A 15,946-nucleotide genomic window follows, 5' to 3' on the forward strand; every position below is an offset into this window, starting at 1 on the left:
GCACAGCAGCAATCCCCCTACAGAACCACAAAACAACAAGGATCTGAAACGTGGGCCAAAGATCTGGATACTAGAACCCACGGCAGAGACAGAGCCTAGTTTTTATAGAGGCTGAGCTTTCACAATTTAGGAGGAATTTAGAGGAGGAGGGGCACTTCCAACTCGCAGTTATGTATAGAGGCTAGAAGGGGGCTGTGCAAAGTTAGGGGCCTAGAAGGTGAAGCTACATATGACATCTATATATATAAAAGGCTAATATGCAAAGTGTCCCCTCGGGAGTTTGACCAGGAGAATCGGAGTTTGGTCACTCACTCTGATGTATGCTGACCACCGGGGGGTGGTGCGGAACATGGCAGGTGACCAGCAGCGCGGCAGGGCACCGAGGGAGCCAGGGAAGGAGGAGGAGGGGAGGCGGGGGGAACTGTGCAGTGGTGGTGCATGGGTGGTGAGGGAAGGAGGAGGCGGGGAGGTGGGGAACCTGATTGGCCCTGATCTCCGGCCAGGCCTAGGGACCCTACCCATGCACGAATTTCACGCACTGGGCCTCTAATCGGTTCATATATACAACAGCCTCTGCACATCGCCCCCGCTCCAACTACTCATGCAGGACCCACAATGCTTGTAGGGCAGCTCTTTCAGGGAAATCCGGGTCAGAAAAAAGAAGACACATGGAAACAGAAGTGTGGAGAGAACCGGAAAAGAGGTCACCATGGCAGCGATGATGCCCAGTGATTACGCCCTGAGGTGGGAACAATGAGCAGTAGTGACGCTGAGAGCAAGAAAGAAGTCTCATTTGAGGGGACAGAGGAGGAGAGAGCTTCATCCTGTGGGAACTAAAGAGCTATTTAACCCTGAGGACCCAGTCTGGGGCCATTACCCTGTCAGGCTGAAGGCGTATCAACCATAGGACAGCTCTCTCATTGCTAGGAATTTGCTGGACAATTGTGGAGCTCACCCTGAGGAAGCTAAGTAAATACCGGAACATTCTACCATCTTCCAGGCTCCTCCTCCCATCTGCCCTCCCGTTCCTCTCTGCTCCCTCTCCCACCTGCCACTTCCACTCGTGTCTCCATGTGGATCCCACCCATCAAACAGCACACTCACTGGGATGAAAAGTGTATGACAGAAGTGATTTCACAAGCAAAGCCCATTCAAAGGCAGGCACTGGGCACTTGCACATTTGTCCTGTAGAATGTATAGGAAGCAGTTAGTCCACCAGCTTCAGTCAGGAAGGATTTTGAAAGTCAGGCATTCCGACCAGACCAGTCTTGAGAAAACCATGCCTGCTTCTTCTATGAAGAAAACACGGGTTTTAGAGCCACCCTTTCCCCAATACACTAAGTGTTGAGTCGCCCAGGTCCTGGGTTTGTTGTGGCTCGAGATCAGTCTTGTTCATCTTTCATTTGTTAATCTCTGGTCTCTCTCAGGGCCTGCGTGCCCGATCCCTCGAAGGCAGTGAGCATTTCTTGTGAGCACAAATGCTGGGGGGATTAAAGCACATGCAGCACCCTGAGGTGCAGGATGCCCCCCATATTCAAGAGTCAAAAACGACAGAGAGTATTTCGAAGGGTGCCGACAACTCAATGGACAGCCATAGCCGCCCTGAAGGAGAAACGGGGGTGGGAGAAGAAGCCCTGAGTCACTGATTTTGGTCAAAATTAGCTAATCATGATCCTGGTGCCAGTGAGTGGACACTTGACACCAATTCAGTGAGGAAGACAAATGGTCCCAAAGCAAACTTAAGAGAGAGTTATGAGAAAAAACAAGTTTAAGAGGGCAGGCGGTACCAATCCAACCCTAGATCCACTGCCATCCACATCCACCTGCCATGTTTATATTGACCTCCAGTCATAAAACAGACTAGCAAAACCCTTTAGAGCCACGTGCCGCGCCTGGGACTTCTGGAGGACAGGACATTGATAACGCATCCCAGGAAAGAAGTCTTTTCCCGAGTCTTAGAGCCTCCCCTTCAGCTCTCCGACATACTCACCCCCAGCACGTGGGCTCATGGACCGAAGCCACCAAAACACTTCCTGCTGTTGAGATTTACAGCTTCAGGAAATTTAAACTTTACAAGTGGAGGAAATCACTTTTATTCCAAAGCATAATCTCTGTTGGCTTTCGAGGTAAAATAGCTTCACCCTAACTAACTACACAAACCTACAGGTCCCTTTCCCACAGCCCACAATATAGGCATGGTGTGAGCGCCCCCTGCTGGCCCATCACTGCTCCCTCGTCAGGAATCCAGGGAGGGCCTGAGTTGTAGGATAGAAAAGATGGCCATTTAGGGTTCAAGAGGAGGAAACACCAAGAAGCTTTTAAACACCAAAACAGAAGAACAACTCTTCTTACTCCGAAATAGACCCTAAGGCAGCGATGGCGAACCTATGACACGCGTGTCAGAGGTGACACGCGAACTCATTTTTTTGGTTGATTTTTCTTTGTTAAATGGCATTTAAATATATAAAATAAGTATCAAAAATATACGTCTTTGTTTTACTATGGTTGCAAAGATCAAAAAATTTCTGTATGTGACACGGCACCAGAGTTAAAGTTAGGGTTTTTCAAAATGCTGACACGCCGAGCTCAAAAGGTTCGCCATCACTGGCCTAAGGTGTTAGTGAAAGGAATATGTAAAGGACACATTGGACAAGTATTTGCCAGCAGCGTGTACGTCCCCGGCAGAGCCTGGGCAGGCAGAGTGCATGGAAGGGCTGTCACTCCCGGGGCACTCTGGCCTCCTCCTTCGCATTGAGACACATGGACAGGCAGTGTAACTGCAGTGGTGCCCACACAGCCTCCACCAGCAGACGCGGGTGTCTTCCCCTCACAGCATGAGCGAAAGGCTGCAGGCTTTAGAGGAAGAAAATACAGGAGCATCCCGGAGGTGGGCCGAAATCTACTGAGGGCCTTGGGTTTTTCTGCATTTGAAAATGACTTCTCCTATATGCTGTGAACCGGGAAACCGAAGAGGGAAGCCGTCCGCTTTCTATTTTAAACCGCTCACTCCGAAGAAGAAACCCAAGTGAGAATCAATGGCGAGTATAGGTCAAGCTCACTGACAGCGCCGGGGGCCTGCCGTTGGTGCTGCTGGCGAGCAAGCGGAATGGGCGCGGTGGACTCCCACGCTCTGAGCCAGCAGACGGGGCTGTTTCGTGATATTTGCTATCTTAGTAAGGCGGCGATTTGGTCAGATCTGATTCCGTTATCACAATCTGTTACAGATCCTACAGGGAACATAAATACATAAAGCCACTTAAAGGCCCCGTCACCGAGCTGTCGATTTCCGATAGCTTCGCCGCCACCCCCGTGGCGCTGCTTGAGCGGCATTCACTTCAAATGGCAAATGAAAAACAAAGGCGTCCACACCGCGGGCTCTGCTGAGAAGTCACGGGTGGCAAATCCCCAAAGTGCATCCGTCTGCGTTGGCCCTGAAGCCGGGGAAACTGCCTTCGATGAAAACAGCAGGCTCAGTGCACGGGCTCTGGTTTGTTAAAATGATGCTTTTCAGGAAACACTGTCCTCTCACAGCACACGGTGCACTCACTGGTGTCGAATGTGTGTGGGGGACTTGAGCAGCGCACAGCGAAGGGACCGGATGGTTCTCATTTCCCTCCCCGCTCCACACCCCTATGCACGCGCTTCTGCTCACCCCGATGTCACATGAAATGAATGGAAAGTGACTGGAGGGGACACGGAGCCCAGTGCACCGTCACCGGCGCCTCCTCTCCGTGGCCACCATCCCTGCCAGGTCAGGGTCGTCTGTACTCATTTTACTCCAGTGACCCCTCTGCTGGTTGCTTTGCTTCCTCTCTTGCTTCATCTATAATTCATCCCCCACAACGCGGCCGGAGCAGTCTTCTAAGAATATACACCAGATTCTCACTCCTCTTCCCGAGCTTCCGTGGCGCGACAAGGAACATCCCAGGGCCTTGGCCCTGTCCACTGTCCTTTTCCACCGCCTTCCTGCTCACCACTGTGCTCAGCCACCCTCCTCCTTCCCAGGCCTGGACGGCACTCACGTCCCTCAGGCCTGGCACCTGCTGGGCTCTTTGCTCTGGACGCCCTGCCCTGGTCCTGGTGCACTTGCCTGTCTTACAGTTCAGGCGCTCCGTGCACACCTCACCCTCCACAAGACCCCATCACTCCGCATTGTGTCACCCTGTTTTACCTTAATAAAAACCATCCCACTCTGAAATGTTCCTGTTTCTTTTCTTGGTATGTCTGTTTCCTGCCTTTAGAATTAAGTTGCATGTGAAAAGGGATTTTCCCCCTGTATCTTGGCCTCTAAGACATGGCTGGAACAAAGTATAATAATGTTATGCCATTTTATCAATACAAGAGAGCTAGTATAGCAAAGGCATGAGCACTATGATGTCCATAAATGCTAGAGGAATACATAGTCTGAATAAAAATAAAAACTGTGTCCATGTGTGTGAGTGCGTGTGCACACACAGGGAATGAAGAAGCCGGTTCCGTCACACAAAACAAATGATGTAGATGTTTCTCTGATAAGTGCAAAATTCCTACTTAACAGCAGCACCACCCTTTGAATCAAATTAGTGCATGCTTACTATATTTAAATATGAGAGACTGTTCATTTTAAACCCCTACCTTTAAGTTATATGGCACACTGCCTACGAGAGAAGGAAGAAGGGGGAGCTTTGGAGATCAGGGGCCTGGGCTTAAGTCCTGATTATGCCGCTGATGACATGGTCCTGGGCAAGTCACTTAACCTTTGTGTCTTTTATTTTCTTATTGGAAAATGGAGATGAGCTGTAGTCAGTGTAGCTCAGCGGATAGAGCATCGGCCTGTGGACCAAAGGGTACCAGGTTCGATTCTGGTCAAGGGCACATACCTTGGTTACAAGCTCCTCCCCGGCCCAGGCCCTGGTCAGGGCTCGTGCAGGAGGCAACCAATAGATGTGTTTCTCTCACATCAATGTTTCTCTCTGTCTTTCCCTCTCTCTTCCACTCTCCCTAAAAATCAATGGAAAAATATCCTAGGATGAGGATTAACAAACAAACAAACAAACAAATAAACAAACAAGACTTAGCTAAGGCCCTAGCTGGTTTGGCTCAGTGGATAGAGTGTTGGCCTGCAGACTGAAGGGTCCAGGGTTTGATTCTAGTCAAGGGCATATGCCCAGGTTGTGGGCTCGATCCCCAGTAGGGGGCCTGCAGGAGGCAGACAATCAATGATTTTCTCCCATCATTGATGCTTCTATCTCTCTCTCCCTCTCCCTTCCTCTCTGAAATCAATAAAAATATATTTTAAAAAAAGACTTAGCTAAGGAGCCAGCTCTTGGACAGTGTCCTGAGAAGCTGGGGTATGTACACTTGTGTAAAAAAAAAAGAAAGAAAGAAAAGAAAAAATATAAAGAAAATGGAGATGATATGTCTTTCTTAAAGAGTTATAGCAAGTTCTTACTGTAGGGCTCTAACATGCCTGACATATAGTAGGTACTCATGATAAATGTCTTAATTAGAGACAGTATAAATTAGTCTTCATAGGCTTACAGTGGGCTTATCAATGATTGGGGAAGATGAGCTGCATGAACATTAAGTGATTTGTGTAAATCTACATATGTAAATGAGCAGTGGCATGTCTTTATGGGTGTTTCTGTGATTGCTGGATTTAAAAGAAACATGCCTAAAAGCAAGACACTATTGGAAGCACTTTCCATCTACCCCCTTTCATTCCAGTAACCTCAGGGAGTGTTATGCAGCTACTGCATTTTCTTTCGCTTGGCCTTGTCCCAGAGGAACAAAAATTAGAAACCCTGTCAAAGGGAGTGCTCCCTCAGCATTATCAGTAAATACCGTGTGCTAGAAATGTCAGGAACAGGGCTTTTTAATGCTCAGATATTTAGAGCTAAAAACCGCTCAGAAAAAGTGAGAAAAATATCTCCAGATTTAGAAAAATTTAAGTCTCTGCTGAAACAAATGCGTTATTCAGTGTAACAGAATCTCTTTATAGATACATCCAGCCAATCCTCTGGAGTCCACAAAAATGAGCTTTGCCTTCTACGAGCATCTGCAGGTGTAGCGAGAGGCACCTGCCCTAGTTTGTGAGGCAGTGGCAAGCCCAGGGTGTGCTCAGCCAAAGCAAGCCTTTAACTGCTGGGTTAAAAAAAAAAAAAATGGTTGGGCTCAGCCAGTGTGGCTCAGTGGTTGAGCATCCACTATGAACCAGTAGGTCATGGTTCGATTCCCAGTCAGGCACATAGGGGGCTGTCAGGGATGTATAGGAGGCAGCTGATCAATGATTCTTTTTCATCACTGATGTTTCTATCTCTCTCTCTCTCTCCCTTCCTCTCTGAAATAAAAAACAACAAAAATGTAGTTAAGATAATAACATTCTGGTGGTTATTATTAAAAAAAATGGTTGAGTGGCACTAAGAGGCTCTGGATCTCAGTCTTTCCCCCTTTGCAGACAATGAAAAGGCTTGTATCCCATCCTACCCGTCTTTATCTCCTTGTCCAACCCTCCCATATTGTTGTTCCTACAGAGAGGCCTAGAGGAGGGCTCCATGAATGTCTCTGCTACAGAATGGCAGCCCCCAAACTCTTCACTAAGCTTTTTATTAACTAAATGCATTGGGGTCACTTTGGTTAGGTTTACACGTGCTGCCCAACATATAGTCGAGACTCATCCAGAATTATACAACAGCAAATACCAAAGAACTGGGAATATAGATCTTTGCAAGACTTTCCTCACAATGAATGTATTGCCTTCCTGTAGAGCAGTGGTTCTCAACCTTCTGGCCCTTTAAATACAGTTCCTCATGTTGTGACCCAACCATAAAATTATTTTCGTTGCTACTTCGTAACTGTCATGTTGCTACTGTTATGAATCGTAATGTAAATATCTGATATGCAGGATGGTCTTAGGCGACCCCTGTGAAAGGGTCGTTCGACCGCCAAAGGGGTCGCGACCCACAGGTTGAAAACCGCTGCTGTAGAGATTCCCTAAAGGTTTGCATTAAGATGGGTAAATATGTGTGAAAGAGACTGAGAAAGAAGAATGATTCAATATATTTCTATATGGAAATGCTTTTACATTTCCAGCTGGAGGCTTGAGTCCTCTTAGCCTAAGGCTCAGGAGGAGGCTCCAGCAGTCCCACTGGGAGACGCTTCCTCGGGTCTCCGTGTGCCCGGCCGCCAGAGGCGACAGAAAAAAGACCACAGAAAACATCCCAGGGGCCAGGAGGCAGATGGACAGGGCTGCAGCAGTTTCCAAAGTGGGCACCACGGATTACTTCTTAAAACATTCCTAACATCTTTGTTTAAAAAAAAGATTCCTGGTCAAGGTGTTCTTTTATTTAAACAAAGTTCAGCGAGCTCCTCTACTGTACGAGTTCTCAGTGTTTAGTACGTGACTAAGGTGACCAATCCCGACAGAGGAATTTCAGTGCTAAACCCTGGAAAAGGGGCTGCGGCGAAATGGAACCAGCTTCATCCTACCTGTGACTCCACAATGAGGTACCGCCTCACACCTGGCCGAGTGGCTAACGTCCACACATCAACACACAAGGCTCAGCGAGGGTGTGGAGGGAAGGGAACCCTCGTGCACCACTGGTGGGAATGCGACCGGTGCAGCCACTGTGGAAACCAGTATGGCGTTTCCTCAGAAAATTAAAGATGGAACTGCCTTTTGACCCAGCGATCCCATTTCTGGGAATATGTCCTCAGATTCCCAAAGCACCAATCAGAAAGAACGTACGCCCCCCTATGTTCATAGCAGCACCAGTTACAATAGCCAAGATCTAGAAACAGCCCAAGTGCCTGCCCATCAGCAGATGAGTGGATGAAAAAGCTGTGGTACATCTACACCATGGAACACTATGCAGAAATAAACAAGAAGAAAACCATACCTTTTGCAACAGGGTGGATGGACCTGGAGATGCTGCTGCTATGTGAACAAAATAGAAACAGAGGCATGGATACATGGAACAGACCAACAGATGTCAGTGAAAAAAGGGAGTGTGTATGTGTGTGTGTGTGGGGGGGGGGGGGGGGGGACGACAGGCAGGATAAAAGAAGGTAAAGGGAAAAAAATGCAGCATTTTTCAATCTCCTTAACTGGTTATCCTCTGCTTTAATGGCATTTTGAGGCCTTTATGTTCTACAGAACACATTTTCAAAAGTGCTGGGCTAGAGAAAGTTGGTCAGCTCTCTTACTCAGCACTATGAAACACTAATTCAATCTTCGTCTGGTCTGGCAAGAACAAAACCTGTTTTTCCTAACGAAGTAGCCTCCAGCAGCATTAGATGCTGTTTTAGATGGGGGAGAGGTAGAAAGTCAATGTCTGCAACACTTTTTTCCCCTGGATTTTCTTCTCAAAACATCTATGTGTTGGGGGTAGAGAAACACTTGAGGGGAGAAATGCATTAAATGAGTGAACATTGTATGTGTTAATATGGAAAGAAACATTAAGAGGTGGAACATATAAAAAAACAATGCAGCCCACCCAAGCCTGAAGCTATTTTAAATTCCACCTTCATTGTTCCTTGATTGGACCTAAAGCTTTTTCTACAAAATGTTGAACACCATTGCTGTCTCTTTACTTTTGACATTTTGCATTGAGAAGTCCTTTCTCTCTTACTAGTCTGCTGTCCTGTATCGTTTCTCCAAAGTCAACCTTTTATCCCCCATGAATATTACTTTATATCTGGGCCCTGCACCCCCACACTGCTCCAGTTTCTTTGATGGGTGGGGGGACATAGATGAGATGGAAGAACATGGGGAAGGTGGGGACAAGGGTGAGACTCAGAGTTTGTGGAAGAAACAGAATCACGCTGTGGATTTCTCTCAGGGAATGACATCGCTTCTGGCGTTTCTGATGCCTAAGTAAGTTGAAGGGCATAGTTAGAGGTGACCGGAAAGTAGATGAGTGGCCTTGTGCTCACATAGACATCAATTAATTGCCAGGATAGGAGTTGACATCACCGCCATGCTAATTCCGTCCGTCCATCCATCCGTACGTCCATCCATCCATCAGTCTATTAATTTCACAAATATGCATCCAACACCTGCCACATGCCAGGCACAGGTCTGTGAAATTCTGCTGGTTGCATCTTTACTGTTGGTCTGATGACAGTGAGGTGACTTATTCTAAAGTCATCTCTTTAGAATCTCCATGGCATCACAGAAAGGCTCCATCTTCATCCTCCATATACCACTGCATCGTTCCTACAGCAAGAGCTGGAACTCACAGAGTTCTATCCTCTTATTTCATTGAATTAAGAAACTTCCTATATGTAAGGAACTAATCTCCAGGGTTTTATTTTCCAAGTAATATTCTTTTATGGCTAAAGTACATTTTATGTGGGGGTAATCACTGTAATTCCTTGAAAACTCAAAGACTACGGGCTTTTTCCACTAGTTCCGGGTCAAATTAAATGAAGGCATCAAATGGATTTCCAAATGATTCTATTCTCTGGCCAAAGTCATTTGGTATTTTAATAAGCAATTTGGATGTGGAATAAAGGAGTCACATAGGGTAAAATTACCTCAATTACCTACAAACTAACTAATCAGGATCCTAAAATAACTTCAATTTGGTTTCCCTCTGCACACCACTCTTAGGAGAATGAGGTGGATCCCGAGTGAAGATGTGATTTACTCTATCAGATGCCATGTGCTTCACAAGTAAAGACCGCCTTTTATTCTACAAATGATGGGCAGCCATTGTTGGGTTGTACGTAGGGAAATGAAATGCTCACTTAAGTATTTCCCATAAATCATTCTGACTGTGCAAGAACGAAAAAAAATGAGGGCAAGACGAGAAGCAGAGGGACCGGTGAGGAGGCTTTTACCACGTTATTGGAGAGAGGACTAGCGGTTGGTGCAGGGGCTGGAGGAGGGGCTGCAGGCAGGGTCTGAGAGCTCTGCACCGGGGAAAATGCACAGTGCCCTGACTCATCGGCTGGACCAGCTTGATAGTTCTGCCTCATCCTGTGTCCAAGCAGAGCGTGGCATGAGGGAGCTCTCTCTTCATGAGAGGCCCAGGGAGGTCCCTGCATCCAGGCCGGACGCGGCTGGGGAGGCTGCCCTCAGGGCAGCGAGAGCGTGCGCCCCAGAACATGACCCCGCGCCTCCTCCCGCTGTTGAAAATGCAGCGTCACAGCTCTACTGCTAGTCCCCCCTCTCCTCGAAACTGCCAGCTGTGTTTCTCTTTCATTATATTTAAAAATAACACCTACTTTCTGAGATAACTGCGCTCAAGCTGCTATTATGGTTGTCTTTTGAGCAACTGAATAGCATCCTCCACGTGGCCACCTCTCCGACCTTCAAGGATTAGGTCGCCAACTGCATCTCACAGCCCCGTGGGTTCAGGAAAGATGACACTGTACAGCTCAGCGTGTCTTCTCACCAAGTTCCCGCCTCATCACTTACATCCACGTGTCAGGAGGTCTCCGCGGAGGCCACGCTCCCCGTCAGTGCGAGGTCTCAGGAGGACAGGGCTGCCTCTGTGAGGACTCTCACCCCGATTCAGTGCTTACAGGATCAGACAAGGTTTCGTTTCTTTTTTTCTTCTCTTTCCTTTTCTTTTTTTTGTTAACCCTCACCCAAGGATATTTTTCCACTGACTTTTAGGGAGAGTGGGAGAGAGAGGGAAAGACAGAAAGAAACATCGATGTGACAGAAATATAGGTATTGGTTGCCTCCCACATGAGCCCTGACCAGGGCCCAGGCCATGGAGGAGCCTACAGCCCAGGTACGTGCCCTTGACCGGAATCGACCTGGGACCCTTTGGTCCGCAGACTGATGCTCTATCCACTGAACCACACCGGCTAGGGCCATACAGGATTTCTTAATTCAGCCGGGACCAGGTATGTGTAGAGCGCCTCAGCTTTGGGTAGACACCATCATAGAATGGGCTCCCTCTTTAACTGATTCCTTGAAATCATTCTGTGTGTGACTTCACCCAAAGAAGTAATATCAGCACAGCCACCCTGTCAGCTCACATTTAGGACGGAGGGGTGCAAAAAGCAGCTGGAAAATGAGAGGGACTGGGAGAGAGACTCAGTCCATAAGAAATAGTATTTAATCAGGAATGGGTCCAGTTTCAATGATCCATCTGCAGAACAGGTGTGGGAAGCAGCGAGCCAAGCTCACTTAGAATCCAATCCATCCCTTTTCTTCTTCGAGGAGGAGGAGCAGCACAGAATACAAAGCTAGAAGGTTTTTCAGAGCAAGTTTACTAACTGACGCTAACTGAATAATTCCTTCGGTCTGACTCATTGGGCCAGGATGCGAACATTATTTAAACATACTGTTTGCTATTTATTCCTAATTTTTTTTTAAATCCCAACGCGATAACAAGTGTATAATTTACCAGAGAAGATGAAATTGCTCTTTGTTAAGTACACACTGAAAATCATATGCTACAACATGGATTGTACATTTAGTACAGTAACAAAGCTATATTTTCAAACCCAAATTTGAATCAAATTAAATACAATTTGGCATGCGCTGTAGCACACAGAGAGAGTCCTACGTATTCAGCACTGTCTGGAAAGAAGTGAAATTTTCTGCTTACTTAAAAATATCAGAACAGGAAGAGGACATCTTAAATAAAACCCCAATATAAAAGTACCTTAAAGAAAAACTTTGAGTTTCACTATAGAAAAAACACTAGGATATCTATTCAGTACAGAACCAGACAATGTCCCTCCTCAGGGAGCAGGCTGGTAAATGTAAGATGGCAAGAGATCCGCTAGAGCAGCGGTTCTCAACCTTTGGGTCGCGACCCCTTTGGGGGTCGAACAACCCTTTCACAGGGGTCGCCTAAGACCATCGGAAAACACATATATAATTACATATTGCTTTTGTGATTAATCACCATGCTTTAATTATGTTCAATTTGTAACAATGAAAATACATCCTGCATATCAGATATTTACATGACGATTCATAACAGTAGCAAAATTACAGTTATGAAGTAGCAACGAAAATAATTTTATGGTTGGGGGTCACCACAACATGAGGAACTGTATTAAAGGGTCGCGGCATTAGGAAGGTTGAGAACCACTGCGCTAGAGAATATACCACCAACTCCTGAACATCAACGGCCACCAAGGAAACCGTGTCCTTTAGCTGCAGAAGGCGTCCCGACTGTCTTCCTTTCCCTGACGCCGTGCGTCCGCAACACAGGCCCAGAGTGACCCTGCGCCATCAGCAGTCAGGTCTCAGCACGCTCTCCTGCTCCAGGCCCCGTGGCTCCAGCTCACTCACAGGAAGCGCCACACCCCCCGCTGGAGGCTCCAAAGGGCCCTCCCCGCCCCCTTCCTCACCTCCCAGCACCGCTCACTCAGCCACCTCGCACCCACATCAGCTCAATGCCTGATCTTCCGGGAACGCCCAGCTCTGCAGCTGCTTCCGAGGTTTTGTGGTCCCTGAAGGTCCTTCCCTCACTTGTCTGCAAGGTTTGCTCTTTCACTTCTTCCTATGTCTGCCCAGGCCTCCCTGCACCCCAACACTGTATATGGAACCCCACCCCTCACCTGCCTGCCCCCGCCTTCCCCCGAACACAGAGCACTCGGAATCGGCTGATGGTCTGCATTTGGCCCCGTTTGTTTGTTTGCTGCTTGGCACACGGCACAGAAATCAGCTCTCCCACGGCAGGACCTTTCCGTTTCGTTCCTTCTTTTACGGTTTATAGGTTGCAGAGGACGCCATGAAGCAACGTCCACATTTCCCCCTTGACAGCTGCTGCGAGTGTTGCCCACAGAGGCCTCACAGCCCAGTCCCTCTGCAGGTCAAGTCTGAGCTGGAGACAGCCACCTGGCCCAGTGGAACACCCTTCCTTGCGGTTGCCAACCTCAACGTCAGTGGTGGGTGCCAAGGCTGGGCCCCAACGTCCCAAGTCAGCGCAACGCATAGGGACCATCTCATCCCAAAAGCTCTGGGTGGGCCCCAGTGGGCCTCTTTCCCACCACACCGGTTCCTGCTCCCTCTGCCCAATCCTACGTCCTCCCCTTCCACAGGTGCTGCTTCTTAGAACTCTTCGAAGGCACAGATCTCAGCCTCGAGTCTGTACCCTGGGAAGCCCTGGCAGGGTGGCACGGGAAGTAGCAAAAAACCTGCCCAGGGTCACCCTGCTGGTAAGTGGTGGAGCCAGGATCCAACCCGCAGGGCTTAGCTCCAGGGCCTGTTTTAACCACTACTTCTTGCTGCTGAGCACATAACCATACTCCCCCCCAGTCCCCAGCATTTAAAGTCTATTAAAAACTTTAGAAAAAACACTTGTAAAAGAAAGGGAATGAGGTTAGGCATGGGGATGAAGAGGGAAATGAATAGAGAGAATAGATGGCAATGAGCATGTGCTATGGACTGAGGAGTGTGATGAACTTAGATAACAGACAACAACAAAAACCCACAGGGGTTTGAGTTCTACGCTGAATGGAACAGGTGATTTCAGAAACAAAATGAGAGCTGGAAGGGAGTCAGGAGATGGGATAATGAAATCTCCTATGGTTGTGTATAGGGTCCATCATCTACATAAACCACAGAACATAGGGGTCTAGCACAGTGACTGCAGAAAGCTACTGCAAGAGGAAGGCAACCTTGTAGACTATAGCCTCCTTTCTTCTTGAAGTTCCAGGACTGGCTTAGTTACCATATAGACTGTTGTTAGAACTGTGGGCAAGATATTCATCCTTTCTGATCACCATCCACACACGCAGAAGCTATTATTGTGATTAAAAAAGGGGGATGCTACAATAGTGCTTTTTAGAAAACAGAGATTGTTTTAAAAATAATTATACATGAGGCTAAGCATCCTTTCAGACTTACCTAAGTCATGTTCTATCAAGCAGAACTGTAACAAAATCTTCCCCTCTATTTTAAAAGAATCTCTCTAAAAAGCTCAAATCCCCTCAGAAAAACTTCACAACGCTCAGAGCCCTAATGGAAATTCTTCCTTGTAAGTGTACTGAATCTCTCATATTGTGAGTCCTCCTTCTTCCTCCTCCTCCTCCTTCTTTTTTGTTTTCTATGGAGGCAATATGTCTACCATTGCAGTTTTAAGAATAATTATTTGTTGTTTTAACATCATTTCTTACTCCTCACCTACTCATGCACGCCTAGTTCCTCTGATATTAGCACTGTGATTTCACTTCTTTTCAAGGTTCAGAGCTAGGTGTCTCCTCTAAATACCGAGAACTGAAATAGGATTCATATTTCCTTATTATCTCAGCATCAATACTATAGGAGCAATCACTAATTAAAAGATTCAAACTTCTAATTAAACTCTTCCGAGAAATGATATTCTCAGAGTAACGGGGACCAAAGAGCAAAGGTAATATAAATTCTTTTAATTTCATTTTTAATCTTTTAGAGTTCAAAGTTCTTTACATTCGTTTATTATAATCATCTTTCCTAGAAGTAGATATCATTCCCTTTTACTAATAAAATAAATGAGTCTCCAAGGAGACTGAGAGTCAAAATCTGATAGGCATCCTCTGAGCCAATAAAAATCTGAACACAAATCTCCGGATTGGAAACCCAAAGTCATTTGTGCCACTGCTCACGGGCACCCTTCTTTTCCTAGACATGGTTTTAAAAGCGCAGATGGAGGGTTCAGACAAAAGTCTGTAGCATCCATCTCATATTCCCCAGCAATCTTCTCTGGAAATGCAGATAATTACTGCTCTTCCACTAAGAGAAAAAATAAGTCATTTTTATTTTTAAGACGGTGGCCATCTGTGAAAACCAAGTACAGCCATGTTAAGAGCGAAGGTTCCTTTCTCCGCCCTTTTCATCTTCCATCATTCTCACTTTGCTTCCCTTGTTCTGTGTTCGTTTTTGTATTTTCCAGTTTCAAGACCCATTGCATGTTCTCCATTCATTCCACCTCTATTTCACTACTGCTGCAATATTGTTTTTCTTTGAGGTAAAGAGAAAGCAAAATGGCCCAACTGGCATGGCTCAGGGGTTGAGCATCGACCCATGAACCAGGAGGTCACGGTTGATTCCCGGTCAAGGCAGAGGCCCGGGTTGCGGGCTCGATCCCCAGTGGTGGGGGCTGAGGGGGCGTGCAGGAGGCAGCGGATCAATGATTCTCTCTAATCACTGATGTTTCTATCTCTCTCTCCCTCTCCCTTCCTCTCTGAAATCAATAATAAAACATATATATATATGTTAATATGTATATATTAAACATATAATATATATGTTAAAAAGAGAAAGCAAAATGGATTCCAACCGATGGAAAACGGAGATGAGGTTAAGGTTCAGATAGAAGGTTATAAGCCCATCTTCAGTCGGAACAGCAGCCCTGGGGCGTGGAACAGAAAAGTAGGGATGCTTTCTGCTTGTCTCCCCACAGTCTACCCTGGAAGAACCTCGAGCCTTGCATACATGATACATTTTCTTCACTGGATCAGTTTTTCAGCGGAAGCTGCTACCGATGGACACCTATCAGGCTTTGGTTGTAATGTGAACTCAGTGGAGAAGATACTTGGTGAGGCATATTGTGTTTGCCAGAACTTGACCATGACAGTTAAGGCGAAGAAGGTACAAGGTGAGGTCAGGAAAGGAATACGGCAACGTGGAAAAGAATTACCTGGCCTTGTATATTTTATGAAATGAATATGTACAGTTCTTTGTTATTCACAGTATATTTAACATTTTACTTCTGCAGGGAATTGCTTTTTTTTTATAGTCAGAATAATAATTTTCCCATTGTGTGCTAAGAAGAAAATTTACATGTAATCTCTTTGAGTGTAAAGAACTGTGTCATATTCACTTCTACAGCTCCAAAAATCTTGCCACAATACCCAGGATATATTATGCTTGTTAATTTCGATTCGATTTCTGAATAGCATCGAATCTACATTAGAAATATAAAGATTTTAACAAATGATTTTCAAGTTCTCAAATTTCGTAAAGTACTGTTTTTAGCAATCCACATAATCAACAATGGCAGCCTAATGT

The 15,946-nt window shown here is 46.4% G+C and overlaps 1 protein-coding gene and 1 pseudogene across 1 annotated transcript in view; one reads left to right on the forward strand and one right to left on the reverse strand.

The window, feature by feature from the left end:
* The window catches only part of LOC102245239, a 40,978-nt pseudogene extending 37,594 nt beyond the window's left edge, over positions 1-3,384 (forward strand).
* Positions 1-15,946, reverse strand: part of TMEFF2 (transmembrane protein with EGF-like and two follistatin-like domains 2) — a gene marked incomplete at its 5' end in the record, with an annotated part of 240,715 nt that overhangs the window by 201,692 nt on the left and 23,077 nt on the right. The gene's annotated exons all lie outside the window — the stretch shown is intronic.

This window comes from Myotis brandtii, unplaced genomic scaffold, assembly GCF_000412655.1.
Source record: "Myotis brandtii unplaced genomic scaffold, ASM41265v1 scaffold381, whole genome shotgun sequence".
Lineage (NCBI taxonomy): Eukaryota > Metazoa > Chordata > Mammalia > Chiroptera > Vespertilionidae > Myotis > Myotis brandtii.